Source organism: Symphalangus syndactylus, chromosome 6 (genome assembly GCF_028878055.3).
Source record: "Symphalangus syndactylus isolate Jambi chromosome 6, NHGRI_mSymSyn1-v2.1_pri, whole genome shotgun sequence".
Classification (NCBI taxonomy): domain Eukaryota; kingdom Metazoa; phylum Chordata; class Mammalia; order Primates; family Hylobatidae; genus Symphalangus; species Symphalangus syndactylus.
Window position 1 is genome coordinate 117,470,403 of NC_072428.2, and position 23,465 is coordinate 117,493,867.

At 38.9% G+C, this 23,465-nt stretch overlaps 1 long non-coding RNA gene across 1 annotated transcript; it reads left to right on the forward strand.

Annotated features, from left to right (window-relative positions):
* Window positions 1–1,879: 1,879 nt before the first annotated feature.
* Window positions 1,880–23,190, forward strand: LOC129484028 (uncharacterized). The gene is made up of 4 exons (XR_008658343.2): window positions 1,880–1,974; window positions 19,199–19,366; window positions 21,560–21,631; window positions 23,005–23,190. It is a non-coding gene; the product is annotated as an uncharacterized lncRNA (long non-coding RNA).
* The last annotated feature ends 275 nt before the right edge of the window (window positions 23,191–23,465 follow it).

Consider the following 23,465-nt stretch of genomic DNA (forward strand, 5'->3'; position numbering starts at 1 on the left):
CCTGACTCCAAACTATACTGCAAGGCTACAGTAACCAAAACAGCATGGTACTGGTAGCAAAACAGAGATATAGACCAATGGAACAGAACAGAGCCCTCAGAAATGATACCACACATCTACAACCATCTGATCTTTGACAAACCTGACAAAAACCAGAAATGGGGAAAGGATTCCCTATTTAATACATGGTGCTGGGAAAACTGGCTAGCCATGTGTAGAAAGCTGAAACTGATCCCTTCCTTACACCTTATACAAAAATTAATTCAAGATGGATTAAAGACTTAAATGTTAGACCTAAAACCACAAAAACCCTAGAAGAAAACCTAGGCAATACCATTCAGGACATAGGCATGGGCAAAGACTTCATGACTAAAACACCAAAAGCAATGGCAACAAAAGCCAAAATTGACAAATGGGATCTAATTAAACTAAAGAGCTTCTGCACAGCAGAAGAAACTACCATCAGAGTGAAGAGACAATCTACAAAATGGGAGAAAATTTTTGCAATCTACCCATCTGACAAAGGGCTAATATTCAGAATCTACAAAGAACTTAAACAAATTTACAAGAAAAAAAAAACAACCCCATCAAAAAGTGGGCACAGGATATGAACTGACACTTCTCAAAAGAAGACATTTATGCAGCCAACAGACACATGAAAAAATGCTCATCAACATTGGTCATCAGAAAAATGCAAATCAAAACCACAATGAGATACCATCTCACACCAGTAAGAACGCCAATCATTAATAAGTCAGGAAACAAAAGATGCTGGAGAGGATGTGGAGAAACAGGAATGCTTTTACACTGTTGGTGGGAGTGTAAACTTGTTCAATCATTGTGAAGACAGTGTGGTGATTCCTCAAGGATCTAGAACTAGAAATACCATTTGACCCAGCAATCCCATTACTGGGTATATACCCAAAGGATTATAAATCATGCTACTATAAAGACACATGCACACTTATGTTTATTGTGGCACTATTCACAATAGCAAAGACTTGGAACCAACCCAAATGCCCATCAATGATAGACTGGATTAAGAAAATGTGGCACATATACACCATGGAATACTATGCAGCCATGAAAAAGGATGATTTCATGTCCTTTGCAGGGACATGGATGAAGCTGGAAACCATCATTCTGAGCAAACTATCGCAAGGACAGAAAACGAAACACCGCATGTTCTCACTTATAGGTGGGAACTGAACAATGAAAACACTTGGACACATGGCGGGGAACATGACACACGGGGGCCTACCATGGGGTGGGGGACAGGGGGAGGGATAGCATTAGGAGAAATACCTAATATAAATGACGAGTTAATGGGTGCAGCAAACCAACATGGCACATGTATACCTCTGTAACAAACCTGCACATTGTGCACAAGTACCCTAGAACTTAGAGTATAATAAAAAATAAAAATAAAAATGAACTTCAACTCTTTACAAAAAGTAACTCAAAATGGATCATATACCTAAATGTAAAAGCTAAAACTATAAAATATCTAGAAGAAAACTGAAAATCTGGGAGTAAGATGGCCCAATAGAAGCCTCTATCAATGGTTCACCCTAGAATACCAAACTGAAAAACTATCCATGCAAAAAAAGAAAAAAAAATGCACCTTCAGAAAAACAAAAAATCAGGTGAGTAGTCACAGTACCTGGTTTTTACTTCATATCACTGAAAGAGGCACTAAAGAGGCTAGGAAAGACAGTCTTTAATTGCCAGCCCCACCCCTCCTCCACCCCCAGCTGCAACCATGTGGCATAGAGAATCAGTGTGCTTGAGGGAGGGAGAACACAGTAATTGTGGGGCTTTGGAACTCTGTGTTGTTCTGTCACAGCAGAAAGGAACACCAAGCAGAATTCACCCAGCACCCACAGAGGGAGGATTTAGACCAGCCCTAGCCAGAGAGTAATAGCCCATCCCAGCAGTCAAAACCTGAATTCCAGCAACTCCTGCCACCATGAGGTAAAATGCTCTGTTGTTCTAAATAAGCTTGAAAGACAGTCTATGCCATAAGGACTGAAATTCCTGGGCATGGCCTGGTGCTGTGCTGGGCTCAGAGCCAGTGGACTTGTAGGGAATGTAACCTAGTGAGACATTAGCCAGGGCAGCCAAGGGAGTGTATACGCCACCCTCCTCCTTACCCTAGGCAGTGCAGCTCACAGCTTCAGGAGACTCCTTCCTTCTACTTGAGAGGCAGAGCAGGAAAAGTAAAAAGGACTTTTCCTTGCAACATGGATACCAGCTCAGTCACAGTAGGATAGGACACCAGGCAGAGATTTGAGGCCCAATTCCAGGCCCTAGCTCCTGGATGAAATTTTTAGACACATCGTTGGCCAGAAGGCAACCCACTCCCTTGAAGGGAAGGAACTAGTGCTCGCAAGATGTATCACCTGCTGACTAAAGAGATCCTGGGCCCTGAATAATCATCAGTCGTAGCACTGATGAATAAGCACCAGGTGGTGCTCACCGTGGGCCTTGGGTGAGATTCAGAGACACACCAGCTTCCCAGCTGTGGTCACTACAGGGAGAGACTCCTTCTGCTTGAGAAAAGGAGAGGGACCAGTAAAGAGGACTTTGCCTTGCAGCCTAGGTGCCAGCTCAGCCACAGTGGTTGATATAGTTTGGACATTTGTCCCCACCCAAATCTCATGTTGAAATGTAATCCCCTGGAGGTGGGGCCTGGTGGGAGGTGTTTGAATCATGGTTGTGGATCCTTCATGAATGACTTCAGCCATCTCCTTGGTGGTAAGTGAGCTCTCACTCTGAGTTCACATGAGATCTGGATGGTTAAAAGTATGTGACATTCCCCTCCCCACTTCTGTCTCACTTGCTCTTGCTTTTGCAATGTGACATGCCTGCTTCCCCTTTGCCTTCTGCCATGATTGGAAGCCTTCTAAGGCCTCCTCAGAAACTGAGTAGATGTGAGTACCATGCTTCCTGTAAAGCCTGCAGAACTGTGGGTGAAGTAAACCTCTTTTCTTTACAAATTAGCCAGTCTCAGGTGTTTCTTTACAGCAATGCAAAAATGGCTGAATTCAGTGGGGTTAGAGCACAAAGCAGACTCTTGGGATCCCTAATTCCAGGTCTTGGCCCTTAGAAGACATTTCTGGACCTGCCCTGGGCCAGAGGGGAGCCCACTGCCCTAAAGGGAGAGTCCCCGGCCTGGTAGCATTCACCACATGCCGATTGAAGAGCCCTTGGGCCTTGAGTGAACATCAGTGGGAGCCAAACAGTACAAGCCATGGGCCTGGGGTGGTGGCGGCCACAGGGATAGATTCCTCTACTTGTGGAAAGAGGAGGAAAGAGTGGGAAGAACTTTGTCTTGTTGCATTGGTGCCAGTTCAGCCACAGTAGAATAGAGCACCAGGTAGATCTGCCTAAGATGTCTGACTCAAGGCTCTGGCTCCTGGACAGCATCTCTCGACCCACCCAGGACCATGAAGAACTCACTACCCTGAAAAGCAGAACACAAGCCTGACTGGCTTCACCACCTGCTGATTTTAGAGCCCTAGGGCCTTGATGGAACATTGGCAGTAGCCAGGAAGTGGTTACCATGGGCCTTATGTAATATTGACTGTTGTGCTGGCCTCAGGTCTGACCCAGTGCAGTCCTAGTGGTGTGGCCACGGGGTATTTGTGTCACCCCCTCCCCCCGTTCCAGGCAGCTCAGCACAGAGAGACTACATTTGTTTGGGAGAAAGTTAGCGATGAAAACAAGAATCTCCTCCTGGTAATCCAGGGAATTCTTTGGGATCTTATCCAATACCACCAATGCGGTACCTCTACAAGTCTGCACGAGCTACAGCATTACTGGACTTGGGGTGCCCCCTAATGCAGATATGGTTGCAGTGACCAAAATTTTAGATGAAAATACTCAAGTCCCTTCAATATCTGGAAGGATGATTACAAACAAGCCCAGATTATGAAGACTACAATAAATACCTAACTCTTCAATGCACAGACACCAACAAACATCCACAAGCACCAAGACTATCCAGGGAAAGATAACCTCACCAAACAAACTAAATAAGGCACCAGGGACCAATCCTGGACAGACAGAGATACGTGATCTTTCAGACAGAGAATTCAAAATAGCTGTTTTGAGGAAACGCAATGAAATTTAAGATAACATGAAGAAGGAATTCAGAATCCTCTCAGAAAAATTTGACAAAGAGATAGAAATGTTTAAAAAGAATCCAGTGAAACTCTGGAATTGAAAATGCAATTAACATACTGAAAAATGCATCAGAGTCTCTTAAAAGCAGAATTAATGAAGAAGAAAGAATTAGTCAGTTTAAAGACATGTTATTTGAAAATACACAGTCAGAAAAGACAAAAGAAAAAGGATTTAAAAGAATGAAACATACCTAGGAAATCTAAAAAATAACCTCAAAAGGGCAAATCTAACAGTTCTTGGCATTAAAGAGAAGGTTTCCTAGAAGAGTGTATCCAGTGAAAATATCCTTTAAAACTGAAGGAGAGGCCAAGCCTGGTGGCTTACGCCTGTAATCCTAGCACTTTGGGAAGCTGAGGTGGGTGGATCACTTGAGCCCAGGAGTTCAAGACCAGCATGGGCAACATAGAGAGCTCCCATCTCTATTAAAAAAAAAAAAAAGAAAGAGAAATAAAGTCTTTCCCAGACAAACAAAAGCTGACAGATTTCATCAACAGAAGGATCAATGAAGCAAAAACTTGGTTTTTTGAAAAGATAAACAAAATCAACAAACCTTTAGCCAGACTAACAAAGAAAAACAGAGAAGACTCAAATAAATAACATCAGAGATGAAAAAGGAGACATTACAACAAATACCACAGAAATTCAAAGGATCATTATAGGCTACTAAAAGCTGCTATATGCCAATAAATTGAAAAACCAATAAGCGATGGACAAATTCCTAGACTCATACAATCTACCAAGATTGAACCATGAAGAAATCAAAAACCTGAACAGACCAATAACAAGTAATGAAATTGAAAGTGTAATAAAAAGTTTCCCAGCAAAGAAAAGCCTGGGACCCAATGGCTTCACTGCTGAATTCTACCAAACATTTAAAGAAGAACTAACATTAACTCTACTCAAGCTATTTCAAAAAAAGAGAGGAGGAAGGAATGTTTCCAAACTCATTCTATGAGTATTACTCTAATACCAAAACCAGGCAAAGACACATCAAAGAAAGAAAACTACAGGCCAATATCTTTGAGGAACACTGATGCAAAAATTCTCAAGAAAAAACTAGCAAACCAAATTCAACAACTCATTAATAAGATCATTCATCATGACCAAACGGGATTAATTTCAGGAATATATGGATGGCTCGACATATGTAAATCGATATGATACATCATATCAACAGAATGAAGGACAAAACCACACGATCATTTCAATTGATGCTGAAAAAGCATTTAACAAAATTCAGTATCTCTTCATGATAAAGCCCTCAAAAACTGTGTATAGAAGGAACACACCTCACCAAAATAAAAGGGATATATGACAGACCCATAACTGCTATCGTACTGAATGGGAAAATACTAAAAGACTTTCCTCTAAGATCTGGACAAGACAAGGATGCCCATTTTCACCATTGTTATTCAACATAGTACTGGAACTCTTCACTAAAGCAGTCAGACAAGAGAAAGCTATAAAGACACACTTCCTTTCCTTCTGAATTGGAAAGGAAGAAGTCAAATTATCTTTGTTTGCACATGATATGATACTATGTTTGGAAAAGCCTAAGTTTTCCACGAGAAAACTATTAGAACTGATAAACAAATTCAACAAAGTTGCAGGATACAAAATCAACATACAAAAATCAATAGTGTTTATATATACCAACAGTGAGCAATGTGAAAAAGAAATTTTAAAAGTAATCCCATTTACAATAGCCACACATAAAATTAAATACCTAGGAATTAATTTAATCCAAAGAAGTGAAAGATCTCATAACGAAAACTATAAAACACTGATGAAAGACATTGAAGACGACACCAAAAATGGAAAAAGATTCCATGATCATGAATTGGAAGAATCAATATTGTTAAAATGTGATTACCACCCAAAGCAATCTACAGATTCAATGCAATCCCTATCAGAATACCAATGACATTATTCACATAAATAGAAAAAACAAACCTAAAATTCATATGGAATAACAAAAGACCCAAAATTGCCAAAGCTATCCTAAGCAAAAAGAACAAAACTGGAGGAATCACATTACCTGACTTCAAATTATACTACAGAGCTATAGTAACCAAAACAGCATGGTACTAGCACAAAAATAGACACATAGACCAGTGGAACAGAACACAGTGCCCAGAAACAAATCCACCTACCTATAGTGAACTCATTTTTGACAAAGATCCCAAGAACATACACTGGGGAAAAGACAATCTCTTCAATCAATAGTGCTGGGAAAACTGGCCGTCCATATGCAGAAGAATGAAATTAGACTGCTATCTTTTACCATACACAAAAATCAAATCGAAATGGATTAAAGACTTACATCTAAGACCTCAAACTATGAAACTACTACAATAAAACATTGGGAAAAATCTCTAAGAAATTGGTCTGGCAGAAATTTCCTGAGCAGTACCCCATAAGCATAGGCAACCAAAGCAAAAATGGGTAAATGGGATCACATCAAGTTAAAAGGCTTCTGCACAGCAGAAATATATATACATGTATATATTTTTGTGTTGTATTAAAAAAACTTTGCCTAACCCAAGATCAATAAGATTTTCTGTTTTTTATTTTTTAAATTTTTGTGGGTACATGGTAGATATATATATTTACAGAATACATGAGGATTTTTTGGTCTTTTTTTTTCTTTTTGTGGAGAACAGGGTTTTGCTATATCGTCCAGGCAGGTTTAGAACTCCTGGGCTCCAGCTGTCCTCCTGCCTCTGCCTCCCTAAGTGCTGGGATTACAGACATGAGCCATCGTGCCTGACTACATGAGATATTTTGAAACAGGCATGCCTGTTCGTAGGAGATATAGTCATAATAGCCCAAAACTGGAAACAACCCAAACATAGGTATTCATCAACTGATGAATAGATAGACAAATTGTGGTATATTCATAAAATGCGATACTACTCTGCAATGAAAAGGAACAAACTACTGATACAGGAATGAACTTAAAAAGCATTAGGCTAAGTGAAAGAAGCCGGACACAAAATATTTCATTTCTATGAAATCCTAGAAATAGCAAAATTATAATGATAGAAAGCAGATTGGTTATTACCACAGGCCATGCTGTAGAGTATTGGTGGACACGTGTGGGAACTTTTTGTAATGACATAATTATTCTATATCTTGATTGTAGTGGCTGTTACATGGTTGCACACATTTTTCAAAACTCATTGAATTGTCCACGTCAAATAGGTGGATTTTATTGTATGTAAATTATACCTCAATAAAGCTGATTGAAAATCCTCTAGATAATAATAGTTTCTTTTTTATTTTTTTAGATAGCGGATGAAAGAAATATTCTGATGCGAGTGTTTTGATGTGGATGGGGAACTGGCTTTATAAAGATGGGAGATGACAGGATAAATACTGAGTACAACTTTCCCTGGGTGGAGATGTGTCAAGAACAACATTTCTTCCCCTGGAGATTAGTGCTCAAATTGATCTTATTTAATGCTAATATAAAGAAAGGTGATTGTGTAGAAAGCAGAGTTTGCAGATAAGTTTTAAACTTCCTTCAGTAGTGTATGTCAAGTGGATGAAGATGAATTGCTGGATGATTTCATACTGAGTGTATAAAGATAGGTAATGCATTTTAGGAAAAGCCATCTAAGCCTACATTAATACTATCATAAGGGCTCAAGTTATTTTATTGGAATATGTTAAACTGTTTCCTGAAAATATTAATAACTATTGTAGACATGATATGGTATTCTGGTTAAAAAAGAATTTGTTATCTTTAGAGGTAAATACTGAAGTATTTATAAATGAAGTTATAGGATATCTGGGGTTTGTTTTAAAATAATTCAGTGGGGTTGTGGGGAGAAGTTAGGGGTGGGAGTGGCTAGGAACATGGATGAAATAAGATTAGATACGTACTGATAATTGTTAAAGCTGAGTGATGGGCACAGGATGTTTACTTTTCTGTTCTCTTTATTTTGTATATGCTATAGTTTGAATATTTATCCCCTCCAAAACTCATGTTGAAACAATCCCCAATGTGGCAGTATTGAGAAGTGGGGCTATTGAAAGGTAATGGAATTGACTGACTAATGGGTTAATGGATCAGTGGGTTATCATGGGAGAGGAACTGGTGACTTTATAAAAAGAAGAGAGACCTGAGCTAGCATGTTAGCATGCTCAGCCTCCTTGCCATGTGATAACCTGTGCAGTCTCCAGACTCCAGAAAGTCCCAATCAACAAGAAGGCCCTCATCAGACGTGGCTCCCCTGACCTTGGATTTCTCAGTCTCTATAACTGTAAGAAATAAATTTGTTTTTTATATAAATTACTCACTTTCAGATATTCTGTTATAAGCAGCAGAAAATGGACTAAGACTAAGACAGTGTATGTCTGAACATTTCCATAAAAATAGGTTGATTTTGTTTGTTTTTTAGTTTTCTAGGAAAAAAAAAAATCTGTCTTCACTTAGATGAGCTTGGCCTGGAGTCACCCTGGACTCAACTACATGGTCCATAAGGAAATAAAAATAAGTTGAAACTAGGCTCTCTAAAAGTGTTTTTTTTAGGTCAAGGGAATGGGTTAGACAGCAGAATTACCAGGGGTGCTCATCTATTCTATGCTGAGGGTCTCTCCAGAGGATTTAATTTGATTGGGTGGCAAGTTCAGCAGGTATCACCTGGCAGAGGTGACACCCAAAGTCTGATGGATACGGGTTTGTGCTTCTGAACTAATCTGGTTCTGCGCTATTTGAACTGGGTCCCAAGGCAAAAACTGAGGCTTTAAAAGACAGTATTCAAACCCTTGGGGAAATGAAAGGGCTACGTAGACTTGTAGGATCCCTGCCAATGAGAAATATTTTGGGAATATCCATAATCAATGGGAAGGGAGAGGATCACCACATCATTCCAACAGGCTGCTGTGAATCATAAACCCAACAGAATGCTAGGATCAGACACAACATGGAACATAGAATTATTCCATCCCATACATTAATTGCCAATCCCCAAAAAATACACATTAGAAATTAAAGAAAAATTAGAGAAGGATAACTAATTATTTTATTAGAAAACCAGCCATAAAAAATGATGAGTTCATGTCCTTTGTAAAGACATGGATGAAGCTGGAAACCATCATTCTCAGCAAGGACAAAAAAACCAACTATCGCAAGGACAAAAAAACAAACATCGCATGTTCTCACTCATAGGTGGGAATTGAACAATGAGAACACATGGACACAGGAAGGGGAACATCACACACCGGGGCCTGTTGTGGGGTGGGGGAAGCGGGGAGGGACAGCATTAGGAGATATACCTAATGTTAAATGACGAGTTAATGGGTGCAGCACACCAACATGGCACATGTATACATATGTAACTAACCTGCACGTTGTGCACATGTACCCTAAAACTTGAAGGATAATAAAAAAAAGAAAGAAAGAAAACCAATGGAAATCTATGACAACAAGAGACCAAAATATGGCAGTTTTGGAGATTTGAAGGCTGTAAATTCATAGAAATGTAAACATGGTAATATAGACTTTTTCACTAAATCCTAATATGCCAGATTAGGATTAGAGGATACAACTCAAAGCTTAAAAGACGTAGTTTTATCTCAATGAAAGGAGGTACTACTTTATAAGAACATTTTAGCTAAAAACAGGAAAATGCTCATGCAGGATTTAACTAACAAATAATAAAATATAATTAAAGTAAGGCAGGGTGTTTGAGAAAAAAGAAAATCCTAAACATTTTGAGGCTGACATCATGGAAGTCATCTAAGCTTTTTACTACGTATCCATTGGCACTACTTCCAAGGCTGAATTGGACAGATCATCTGTGTTGCCAAATATTGCAGTTTTTAAGTTTTCAAGATGTGAATAAAAGCCATGAGTCACTGCTAGAATGGCTATTGGTCGTTGTATATACAAAGAGTCTCCATTTCTAGAGTTAGACATAAGAATACACTTTAGCCAGGAGCAGAATTATGGGGCATTGTGCCATCCCAGCCACCATCCCCTGAAAACCTGCCCTTCTAGATATGTAACTGTGTAACAGCTACCACAAAACTTAGTGCCCTAAAACAGCATCCACTTTGTTTCATAATTTTACGAGTCACAAATTTGAGAAGGGCTCAACTAGGTGATTCTTCTGCTCCATGTGTCATCAACTGGGGTCACTCGTGCTGTGCTATTCAGCTGGTGCCTGGGCTAGGCTGGAGTGCCCATGATGCTTCTTTCATGCACCTGATGTCTCAGCAGAGATTGCAAACGGCTGGGTTCTGCTGAGCCCCTCTCCCTCATTATGTAATATCAGGGTCTCTCCACACGCTTACATCAGCAGAGTAGTTAGACTTCTTATCTGATAGCTGATTTAAATCAGGTGCCAAGAACAGAGGACGCTGTCAGACCTCTTAAAATTCAGGCTCACTACTGGCATCATGTCACTTCTGTTGTACTCTGTTGATCAAAGTAATCCAGGCCAGCTCAGATTCAAAGGGAGAAGAAATGGATCTCTCAATGGCAGGAATTTTAAATAACTTGAGGCCATCTTTAATTCACCACAGATGCCCTTAAAAAAAACTGTCAGAAACTGAAAGATATCCCCATCTGCATTTAAGGAAAACCAGAACGAAATTTTCCTGGACTAAATTCTTTTTCAATTAAAAAAAAAGATAACTAGTTCTACATACCTTAATATTCCTGTCATTTTTTGTTTTGTTTTGTTTTAGATGGAGTCTCGCTGTGTCGCTCAGGCTGGAGTGCAGTGGTGCGATCCTGGCTCACTGCAAGCTCCACCTCCTGGGTTCACACCATTCTCCTGCTTCAGCCTCCCAAGTAGCTGGGACTACAGGCGTCTGCCACCATGCCCGGCTAATTTTTTTTATATTTTTAGTAGAGACGGGGTTTCACTGTGAATATTCCTGTTCTTAACCCAAAAAAAGAATATTCCCAGGCACATATGGAAGTGTTCTGTTCCTCAGTTTGCCCATATGTATATATGCATATGCATCATATGGAATATGCGTTCATCATATTCACGTGTTGAAATTCTCACCCCCAAGGTGATGGTGACCAGCCTGGCCAACATGGCAAAACTCCATCTCTACTAAAAATACAAAAATTACTTCATTGTAAGTAAATTAGCCAGGCATGGTGGCAGGCACCTGTGGTCCCAGCTACTTGGGAGGCTGAGGCAGGAGAATCGCTTGAACTCAAGAGCGGGAGGTTGCAGTAAGCCGAGATCATGCCACTGCACTCCAGCCTGGGCGACAGAGCAAGACTCCATCTCAAACAAAAAACAAAAAGAAGAAGAAAAAGAAGGAGTGAGGCTTTCACGAGGTGATTGATTCATGAAGGCCTTCATGAATAGGATTGGTGCCTTATAAAAGAAGCCCGAGAGACCCCTCGCCCCTTCTGCTGTGTGAGAACACAACAAGAAGGTGTCATCTGTGAGCCAGAACACAGGCCTTCACCAGACACCAAATCTGCTGGTGACGTAATCTTTGACTTCCCAGCATCCAGAACTGTGCAAAATAAATTTGTGATTTTTGTAAGCTACCCAGTCTATGGCATTTTGGTATAGCAGCCCAAATAGACTAACAGAGGCATCTCTTAATACATTGCATTACATAATCATTACAATAACTTGGCAAGCAGAGATTATTAGCCCAGCATCACAAACTATGACCTGAATTTGAAGCCAGGTTCATTATGACTGTAAAGCCTACAGTCACATTACAAATGTAGAGAAATAAGTATTGGCAAGAATTTGAAGCAACAGGAACTCTCCTACACAGCTGAGGAAAGCATATGTTGTCGCAGTCATTACAACCAATTTGGAAAACGCTTATTCAAAGGCATATCTTGGGTGACCCAGTATTTCCAATACCAGATAAATTTCCTAGGGACACTCATGCACATGTACACAAGAAGATGTGTACATGTATTTGTAACTTCATTGTTAGTAACACCAAAGAAACAGGAAACAAAACAAATGTCAATCAATAGTAGAACAGATAGCTAAGTGGTAGTGTGTTCATACACTGGAATATGCAGAGGTGAAAATGAAACACATGGAACAGCATGCATCCACAAGGATGAATCTTAAAAATCCAATAATAATAATACACTGGAGACTCCAAAGGGGAAGGAGAGAGGAGAGGGCTAAAAAAAAGTACCTATTGGGTACAATGTTCACAATTTAGGTGATGAGTACACTAGAAGCCCAAACCTCACCATCATGCAATATATTCCTGTATATCGGCTGAATTTTGTGTTCTATGTTTTATCACTTTACTTCTTCATAGTTTTATCCTCAATGTTGTATTTTAACTAACATATTGTTCATTTTTTATCTTTTTAAGCTTTATACAAATGGAATCATAGGTATTTATCTGTTACATATCCATGTAACAAACCTGAACATGTACCCCTGAATCTAGAAAAAATAAATAGATAGTAACATGAAAAAAATCTAAAAAGAACAAAAAAGGAAATCTAATACTGAGACACTGGAGTAAGCCAAAGATGAATCCCTAGCTAGGATTCTATTTGCATAAAGCATAAAAACGGGAAAAAAGAACAACATAGTAGTTTAAATGCAACATAGAGGATAAAACTATGAAGAAGTAAGGTGATCAAACATGGAATTCAGCCAGGAAGAAGAGAGATGTGATCTGACAGGAACACACAAGGGGCATCTAGAAGACGACAGCGTTTTATTTCTTGACCTAGGTGGGAGTTATTTCACTGTTTTTCTTCTGACTAAAAGTTCATTCTTTACACAGCTAACTATCTCAGTTGTTCTCCTACCACGTTTCAATACCCACAGCTACTTAGCCACACTGCAGCTATCTGTCGATTGCTTTCCCATCATCCATCCCAGCATGACTGGGCAGGATGAACTACCGTGATTGATGTCCCTGCTCCTACACTGGCCAGCTCCCGCTGAAGGTCCATTAATACACCAGGGCAATCTGCTTTACTATGTGTTTGAAGATCTGTTACAAAAAAGGATAGGTTACTGTTTTTCTAATAAATCTCCATGAAAGAACATTTTTTATTTTTTAACTTATTTTGGTAAAATATTATTCTCAAGTTTTCCTTTGCATCTCACTTTTTAAACCATCACCACATGCCACTGTGAGATATGTTACTTTAGAAGCAAAAGACTCATTATATCTATATAGAAAGAGTAACCATAGTCTTCATTGTAAGTAAATTTGTCTATGTTTGTCATGTACAAAGAACAGGAAAAACATGTTTATAGCTTGATATTGCAGATAGATGTAATGAAAGAGGATGGGAAATTTCACTGCCCCAGTGTAGAAAAACAAAATCATTAGAAAAGTAAACAATGCATTTAAATAATGCATTCTGTTTTACTAACAGATATGCTAGAGCAAATACAGATTTCTAAAATTATCAGTTTTCCACATCCACAAAGGAAATAAATATGATAACTAGAAAAATCCAAGTGAAATATATTTTATTTCTGCTTGTTGGCATAAAAGCAAAGCAGAAAGACTTCTTAGGGGTTTTTCCCCCTTTAACAATAAGTTAATGTCAAAATAACTGAAGAATTTAACATTACAACTCTCTCTCCCTCATACCAAGGCCCTAATAGCTCTTAGTTCAACAGGTAACTATTAAGTCAAAACAAAGCAAATTAAAATCTATTCCCTGGAGGTCATACTTCTACCAGATTAAAATGACACAGTAAGTTATGCATCAGGTAAGAAAAATTATGCTTCTAGAGCAATTTAATAAGAAAGTATTTTTCTCCACTCGTGAAACCTTTAAAAATTGGCAGTTTGACACTGTTGGTAAACTAGCACAGCCACTGTGAAGAACAGTGTGGAAGTTCCTCAGAAAACTACAAATAGATCTACTATATGATCCAGCAATCCCACTACTGGTCCAAAGAAAAGGGAATCATTATATTGAAGAGATACCTACATCCCCATGATTATTGCAGCAGTATTTACACTAGTCATTATATAGAATCAACCTAGGTGTCCAACAATAGATGAATGCCTAAAGAAAATGTGGTGTATATACACACACACAGTGAAATACTATTCAGCCATAAAAAAAGAATGAAATCTTGTCATTTGCAGCAACATGGATGGAGGATATTGTGTTAAGTGAAATAAGCCAGGAACAGAAAGTTAAACACAGCATGTTCTCAATCACGTGGGAGCTTTAAAACAGTGAAATACTATTCAGCCATAAAAAAAGAATGAAATCTTGTCATTTGCAGCAACATGGATGGAGGATATTGTGTTAAGTGAAATAAGCCAGGAACAGAAAGTTAAACACAGCATGTTCTCAATCACGTGGGAGCTTTAAAAAGTGGATTTCATAGAACTAAAAAGTAGAAGAGAGGATACTAGAGACTGGGAAGGGCAAGAGAAGGAAGGGATACGGAGAGATTTGTTAAAGTACACAAAACTACAGCTAGATAGGAGGAAGAAGTTCTAGGGTTCTCTAGCACTGTAAGATTACTATAGCTAACAAGAATGTATTATATAGCTTCAAATGACTGAAAGGAGGATATTGAATGTTCCCAACACAAACAAATGATAAATGTTTGAGATGATGGATGTGCTAATCACTCTGATCTGACCACTATACATTATATACATCATATACATCAAAACATCACTATGCACCCATGAATACATACAATTAGTTTTTGCCAATTTACAAAAATAAAATTGGTAAATTAAAAACAAAAACAAGTAATGGGGAAAGCAGAAAAAAGGAAAAAGATAAATCTTAGAAGCCACATGAGACTGGTGTCAGTCTCTACAAAGCTGGAAGTGGGTAAAATCTGTCCTCACCTTCTCCAGTTACCCTCTCTGCTCTTCCTCCTCTGGTTTCCCTTGTGAACTGCTCTTCTACAGGTCACAAAGGATGAATCTTCTCAGGGTTTGGTCCTGTGCCCTCTTCTCTTCTCTCTACATTCTTGGGTGCTTTCATTTATCCCCACAGGAATACTGTGTCTTATATTTACCGAGAGCCTATTGGCCCAGGGCTTACAGTCCATTGGATAGTCACTTGAATGTCCTAAAATCAACACATTCCCAAATGAAAACCTCACCTTCTTTGTGATCCTCCTTTTAGATTGGTGGCATCAACTTTTCGTTATCTCGCTCCCACGTGCAATGATTCCCTAAGTCTTATTGATTATACTTCTGAAATATTCTTTTTTAAATGTGTCTTATGTCCAAGCTCACAACCTCTGTTAACTCTAAGAGACAACCCTCTAAATAAATGGTCTTTGAATCTCGAGGAACTTTCTCCCAAACTGTGTTTTTTTTTTGTAACAGTTTCCTCAAAGTTATGTTTTAGAACTCAGATCTAATCATGCTGTTTTTTCTATGTAAACAGAAAAACAAAGAACAAAAAATTGGTAGTTTGGCTGGGCACGGTGGCTCATGCCTGGAATCCCAGCACTTTGGGAGTCTGAGCCAGGTGGATCATGAGGTCAGGAGATTGAGACAATACTGGCCAACACGGTGAAACTCCGTCTCTACTAAAAACACAAAAATTAGCTGGGAGTGGTGGTGCATGCCAGTAGTCCCCCCTATGCGGGAGGTTGAGGCAGGAGAATTGCTTGAACCCAGGAGGTGGAGGTTGCAGTGAGCTGAGATCGTGTCACTGCACTCCAGCCTGGTGACAGAGCAAGACTCCATCTCAAAAATAAATTAAAAAAAAAAAACTTGGTAGTTTGACATATTCTTGACATATTCCATTTCTTTTTAATTTTACAAAAAATACATTCCCAAATCATGTGATTTTCTATTACATATGCTTAAGATAACTATTTTCAAAGTAAAGAACAAAATCAAGATATATGATGAGGGTTTATGTTTGCCTTTAGTAGTATTAAATAGGATTCCCTAGTAACACTCATTATCATTATTAATATAATACTAGATTTCCTAAATCTTTCCTAGACAATAGGGAACATAAGTAATATAAAATCAATTCTACCATTTTGTGCTAAGCCTTGTATATTATCTCTAATCCTTAGAACATCCATGCAAGGTTGAACTATTCCCACTTTATACATGAGGACATTGAGGCTTAGAGAAGTTGAACAACTTGCTCAACACTGCATTGCTGGCAAATGACCTGATGGGGATTTGAATCCAGATCTTCCATTGTTCCTGTGTTATTATGGAATGTGTTAAAGTTGTTATAATACAAGAGCTTTATTTATACTTATGTCAGTTAAAATATAGCTTTTGGGCCAGGCGCAGTGGCTCACGCCTGTAATCCTAACACTTTCGGAGGCCGAGGCAGGCAGATCACTTGAGGTCAGGAGTTCGAAACCAGCCTGGCCAACATGGTGAAACACTGTCTCTACTAAAAGTACAAAAAACTTAGCCAGGCATGGTGGTGGGCACCTGTAATCCCAGATACTTGGGAGGCTGAGGCAGGAGAATTGCTGGAACCTGGGAGGCAGAGGTTGCAGTGAGCCGACATCACGCCACTGCACTCCAGCCTGGGTGACAGAACGAGACTCCATCTCAAAAAATAAAATATATGTTTTTTTATTATAACAACTTTAACACAGCAATGCCTGCCACAGATGAGAAAATTTGTAATGTTCCCAAAAGACCATCATTTTTAAAAGTTTCGACTCTCAAGGAGTGTTTTCTGCTATTTAAAACTTGATTAGAACACAGATTCATTCATATAGCTACTACCCTTACAATAACACAAAGGTTGATGGTGGTGAATGTTCTAGAATAGCAGTCGGTTGTAAATATTATTGCTGACAGTTAACTAGAAACACAGTATTCAATAAAGATATTATATATCCACTAAAACTCAAAGCACAATTTTAAACTGATCTTTACTTGATGAGTTTAAACTCAGAATCCTACATAAAAGAGACATCTTTGAAAAATAATATAACCACCTGCATTTTCAAATAGATTTGCACATTACTGTTTGAGATTTTGAAAAACACTGCACTGACAAAACTCCCTTTGTTCCAGTAATAAACAAGATTCTGATTCTGGACATACTGCAGTTCTCACAGTAGGAGCAGAAGGAAAAAAAAGGGGAAAAAAAGAAGAAGAGAATAAAAATAAGGAGGAGGAAGAGGAAGGATGCGGAAAAAAGGGAAGAAGGAAGAAAAGGAAAATAAAGAAGAAGAGAAAGAGGTAAAGGAAGAAGAAAAGGAATGATGGAAGAAGAGGAAGCGGAGAAGAAGGAAGAAGAAAAGAGGCAGGAGAATGATAATCTGCTATGATAGTCTAATGCCAGATAACCATTTGGAATTCGGTTCACAGATCTTTGGAACACCTCCACGTTTTTCTGAGTACTTGATTTACATCGCTCTACTAGACCCTACTTGGGGTTAGACCAAAAAAAAAAAAAATGACTAAGTCATCTCTGTCACTAAATATAGACACCGCCACCAGAGAGCAGACTCTGTACAATAAGTTGGGGCTGGCCTCATTAGGAGTATGAAGTTCAACTTACCAAGAGTGGAAATAGAACTAATATTTGTTGATTACCTACTAGGTTTCCGGTCTTATGTTAAGTGCTTTACATATATTTTGTCACTTGTATTATTATTAAATTATTATCATACTATTATTTTTATTTTATTGGTACATAATTTTACATAATTACAAGGTACTTGGGATATTTCAATGCATGTATATGTTGTATGCATCTCTTGTTAAGCAAATCATGGTTATGGTACACCCATCACCTCAAACATTTACCATTTCTTTGTGCTGAGAACTTTCCACATCTTCTCTATTAGTAGTGATCTTGACATATACAATAAGTTATTGATAACTATAGTCACCCTACTATACTATTGTAGACTAGAATTTATTCCTTCTATCTAACCATATTTTTGTACCCATTAACTAACCTCTCTTTATCATGTCCTCCCCCTACCCTTCCCAACCTCTGATAATCATTCTACTCTACCTCAATGAGATCAATTTTTTTAGCTCCCACTAAGAGTGAGAACATGCAATATTTGCTTTTCTGTGCCTGGCTCATTTTATATTATCATAATATTATTATAGTTGTTTACAGATTGGAAAACTGTGACTTGGAGAGATTAAGTAACATTTCCATGGTTGCACCCAAGTAAATGGAAGCTCAGAACTTAATCCTGCTTGACTTTATGTTTATCTCCTACCTCACTGCCCTACACATGTACACTGTTTCTTAGTGATATATTTTAAATAGTAGCTCAAGCTCCCCTTCCACCTACTTCTCTTTGAGGAGAAGAGCTGATGTGGGTAGAGACCAAAGTCAATGCAACTGGGCTATGGGATTATGGAGTGAAGTTTTCAGAATAAGTCAAAGACTCTTGTGTCTACTTTGCTTGCTGCCTTCTTTAGCCACCCATTCTTGGCTTCTCACTTGCTTAGACTTAAGTACAGTGTGAGCAAAACTATTTGAGGGGAGGGATAGCCACGTGTGCTATTGTCCATTGTCCTGAAACAGCATGCACATTATGGATTGCTTCTCTAGGAACTAGATGTGGCTATGGACCTGGAATAGGGACACCAAACCTAGCAGAACCAGATGTGATCAAAGGAAACTGAAGCACAGAGTTGATGGCTTGAACAGCACTGTCCAATAGAAATTTCTGCAATGATGGCAATGTTCTAATTCTGCACTGTCTAATACAGTAGCTACTAGCTACATGTGGCTATTATGCTCTTGAAATTTGACCAGTAGACAACTAATTGTTTAAGTTTATTTAACTGTAGCTAATTTATATTGAAATAACTACATGTGTACCATATTGGACAACACAGGTTAGATCATCAATACTAAGCTGTTTACTGAAAACACAAATTCTTGGGTACCGTGTAAGATATACTAAAATCAGAATCTCTGAGGTAAGCTCAGGTATGGGCATTTTTAACCAGAAGTTCCTGTGCTTATTGATGTTTGAGAACCAATATCCTACCAGGCATTTGTGTCAGCCTTCTAAAAGTCCCTACCTGTGCCCACTAATGCCTGCCACTTTCACCTCGTCCTCAGGTCCGTCCTGACTTAGCGTGTTTAATAGCCGCAGCCTCACTGTCAGCCTTGCCTTCAAACCTGGACCCAGTGGCTCAGGATGGTTGCAAAGCTTCCACAACCACCACCCCCCACCCACCCTGCATTCCAAGATTCCTTGAAGACCAACTTTAAGGGCACTCATGACAGGTAAAGTCTACACACCTGACTAACACTGCCCTAAGCACAGTACTCCCAAATTCATATGCTGTTTGTCCTCCTCTTCCTGCATTTTTGTCTAGTCCAGAGAAATAGGCATTTGCCTTGTCTCTGCCTTCTTAAGCCTCTTGTCCTCACCTTAATCCCCTCGGTTCTAGGGCTAGTTCCCATTCCTCTGCCTCAGATGGATCCTCATCTCCATAATCTCCCTCCATGGTCAGGATGTGTGAAAAGCTCTCATGACCTCTACCCTCCTGACTTTCAAATTAACTCACCTAGAATGAACCTCTATGATCTGAGGAATGACCAATTTATCCATTAATTTGGTAAATTTTTGAAATGCTGAGCATTTGACTCCCAGTTCTCTGTAGCTGAGTCCATTTCTCCAAGCTTCACATCTTTTCACCTCCCAACTGATCCCGTTATCCAGGTTCCAGCATGCTACACTCCTGAGTGCACCTGAGTTAAGTATGTTTAATGTAATTATGACAGCCAGAGGTAAAACTAAACAATTATTTCCAGGACTGTAAATTCAATGTCTATTAAGGTTTTCAAGTACATGCCTCCCCATCACAATTCGCCAACTGCCACCACCCATACACACGCAGACACACACCATACAACATTTACACTGATGTAACACTTCAAAAATAATTTCCCATGTATTGTCACGTTTGACCGACACAGTGTATAGATTATTACACTAATGGTTCCACATAAACAAAGCCTCTACCCTCAGCATCGTTCCTTCTTTCATTGACCCTGGGCTCAGCCATGTGACTTACTTTGGCTAACAAGATATCAGCAAATATGACACAAGGAGAGGATAGGTAAACACTTGCACACTGGGATTTGCCTTCTTGAAATCATTGTCATTGTCATGTAAGAAACCTGGTCTCCACTGCAAAAGCAGCCACATAGAGAACTGAGGTATTCTGCTGACAGTCTCAGTTGACTGCCATATGAGAGTAAGGCCAGCTTGGATCATCAAATTCCAGTCAAACCCCCAGATCACTGTGTCTATATGAGGGGCCCCAGGAAAGATCAGCAAAAGAACTACCCAGCTGAACCCAGTCCAAATGTAAGCAAATAAATTATTGTGTTTTAAGCCACCAAGTTTTGAGATGGTTTATTACTTAGCACCAGATAACTGATACATAAAATGACTCTGAGAAATAGTATTATTATTCCTATTCATGAATTAGGAATGTGAAGTTCAGATAGATTAGGAAATTTATCCAAGGTTCTAGAGCTAGAAAGCAGCAAAAAGAGGCCCAGAACTTCAGTCTGTCCCCAAGTTCAGCACTTCTGCACTACACTAGGCTGCATTTATACAAACTCCACTCAACTAGTAAAAGGTCACTGACAATCCTAGTCCTCCCAGATCCTATTTGCTGACCTAGTTACCAACCTCCGGCACCGCTTTATTGAGAAAGAGTCTCCTCCCAGCTCCTTCCTGGCCTGCTAGTGAGTTTGCCTTGTTACTTTCTGCAAAAACTAAAGCCAGGAATCATTTTTAGTGAACCAATTGAATACAGTTAGTAGAAACATAAAAAGGTAAGACCTATTTTATATGAAAAATGAATATTCTGGTTTCCATGTTGATTTAGAGCATCATAATGAGAAAAACGGAAACAAATTTACATGGTCTGGAGGAAAACAGTAAGAATTATCAAAGGATTAAGAGAAATTAATCATTAGTCAAAAACAGATTTTAGAATTAAAGTTCTTATTCATAGAAAACATTATGGTTTATGTTAGTTCCTGAGGAATGAAATTGATTCAAGTGACAAAACTGTGAACACATGCTAGAAAACTGGATAAAAAATTTAAATGGAAATCTCGGATTAAAATAGAAGGAATAAGGCTCTGCTGAATGTACAATGAAAAATCTCATCTTTTAAGATATTTGTATAGAAATTATCAAAAGAGAAAGAAGATGCGAACAGGTTATCCTTTATTTCTTCCCCCAATTTTTTAATCACATCATCGTAACCATTGGGATAATTCACAGATTTTATTCTAGGTGAAGCAAATGACTTGTAAAAGCCCCTGCCTCTCAGCTAGAGGTGTGTTTACTTTGCTATGAACAAAAAGCAACTTAACCAGTCTTGCAAGTTTTTGATTTGAGAGCCCAAAACAATTTTAAAACAAAAATCTTCATATCTAAATGTTATTTTGCAGGTGGCAATTAAACAGTAAGAAAGCATCTGGCATAAATTAAGTGAACAGATCACCAAATCATTTGGAAAACAAGTAAGTCTTAGTGCAATGATCTAAAGTCATTATGAAAACTGACTTGTCCACAGAGTTTGAATGACAGAATAGATAAAACACGTGAAGTCATACACAGCTTTCTCTGAACAAATTAATTAGCTTTCCTGCATCCCTCCGTCCATGCCATAGAGAGCAATCACACAAGTGAATCAAGCAGCCACGCATAGCCTTGCTCAGTGTTTGTTGCAGGAGAACTTGTGTGCCCACGTCATTTCACTCTAGGAAGGAAAACAGCATGGGATAGTGGGAGGATGCTGCAGCCTTTAACCAATCACTTAACCACTGTGTGGCTCACTGTTCTTATCTCTACAAGGTGGGTAGAAAAATCCATGCTTCCTACTTCACAGAGCTGTAAGCATAAAAGATGTAAACAGACTATGAAAAAGTTAAAAGAGCTGTGCAAATACAAGGTGGTTTATACTTGAAGAAGAGTATAAAAAGGCAGAATCTGTGATGTAGCAGCAGCAATTCTACCACCCAGCCACAAGGCTGCTGGTGATGTCTCACATGAAAGCAAAGGCATTTTAAAACACAAAGACTTAACAGAGAGCAGGAATGAAAAGACATGCTGTTTGCAAAACTGGTTGTGTTTAGTCTGGGGTTTTCACATAAGAAAATAGTATTTTGAGAAATTGTCATGTTAAATTTAAGCTGCTCTTGGGTGACTTCAAACTATGAAATTTGCAAGTAGCCCATGAGTAACTCTGTCCTAGAAGAATTCCTTGAATTCTCTTTCATGACAATAATCTTGCAAAATTTAACTTAGCTCCACTTACAAAGACTTAGGCACAAGGTTAAAATAATGAATCAATGATTTTTTTCACCTACTTTCTGAATAATGATTCTCTTTCTTCTGCATAGCACAAGGCTTCTAAATCTTGTTTACATATAAGCCACACATTTTTCCCCAAATAATTGTATCTCCATACATAATTTTGCCTGCACTAACACTGAAAAAAGGAGTGCTCCATATTCAAGCCAGTGTATTTCATTCAATTCAACAAATGGGGCTGGGCAGTGACTCACACCTGTAATCCCAACACTTTAGGAAGCTGAGGAAAGAGGATCACTTGAAGCCAGGAGTTCAAGATCAGCCTAGAAAATATAGCAAGACCCTCATATCTACAGAAAAAAAATTTAAGTAGCTGGGCACCTGTAGTATGCACCTGTAGTCCAGCTGCCTGGGAGGCTGGGGTGGGAGGATTGCTTGAGCCCAGGAGTTTGAGGCTGCAGGGAGCTATGATTACGCCACTGCCTTCCAGCCTAGGTGAGAGAGTGAAACCCTGTTTCTGAAAAATAAATAAATATATGGGTTTTAAAAATTATATGTGGTGCTTTTCTTGTTCCTACAGCACATTTATTTGGCACTGATTTTGGCATTTGGAGGGAACACACTTAGGAGTAAGGGTCTGCATCCAAGAAGCTTACATTCTAAGAGAGAAAAGAAGATAAAGGTAAATAACAATGGAAGGCAAAATGGAAAGATTGTAAGGGTGGTTCAAAAGGCTCTGAGTGGCAAAAAAAAGAGATCACATCTTGTTGGTGTGAGGTTTCAAAAGGATGCTTTCTAAATAAATTTTGAAGCGGAAATAAAGATAGCAAAGAAAAGATACATTGCTTGCCCAAACTATGTTATTTCAAAAAATAATAAAGGCATTGGTGGGAGAAGGAGAAAGAGCATCTTGAGTCAAGGGAACAGCAGATGCAAAGGCTTTGAAGTAGCCAAGCAAAGAACATAGACAGGATCCACTGGTGGTAAACTCTGGCTGGAGTTCAGGGCACCAGTGCTTTACAGGGGAGTGGTGGAAACATA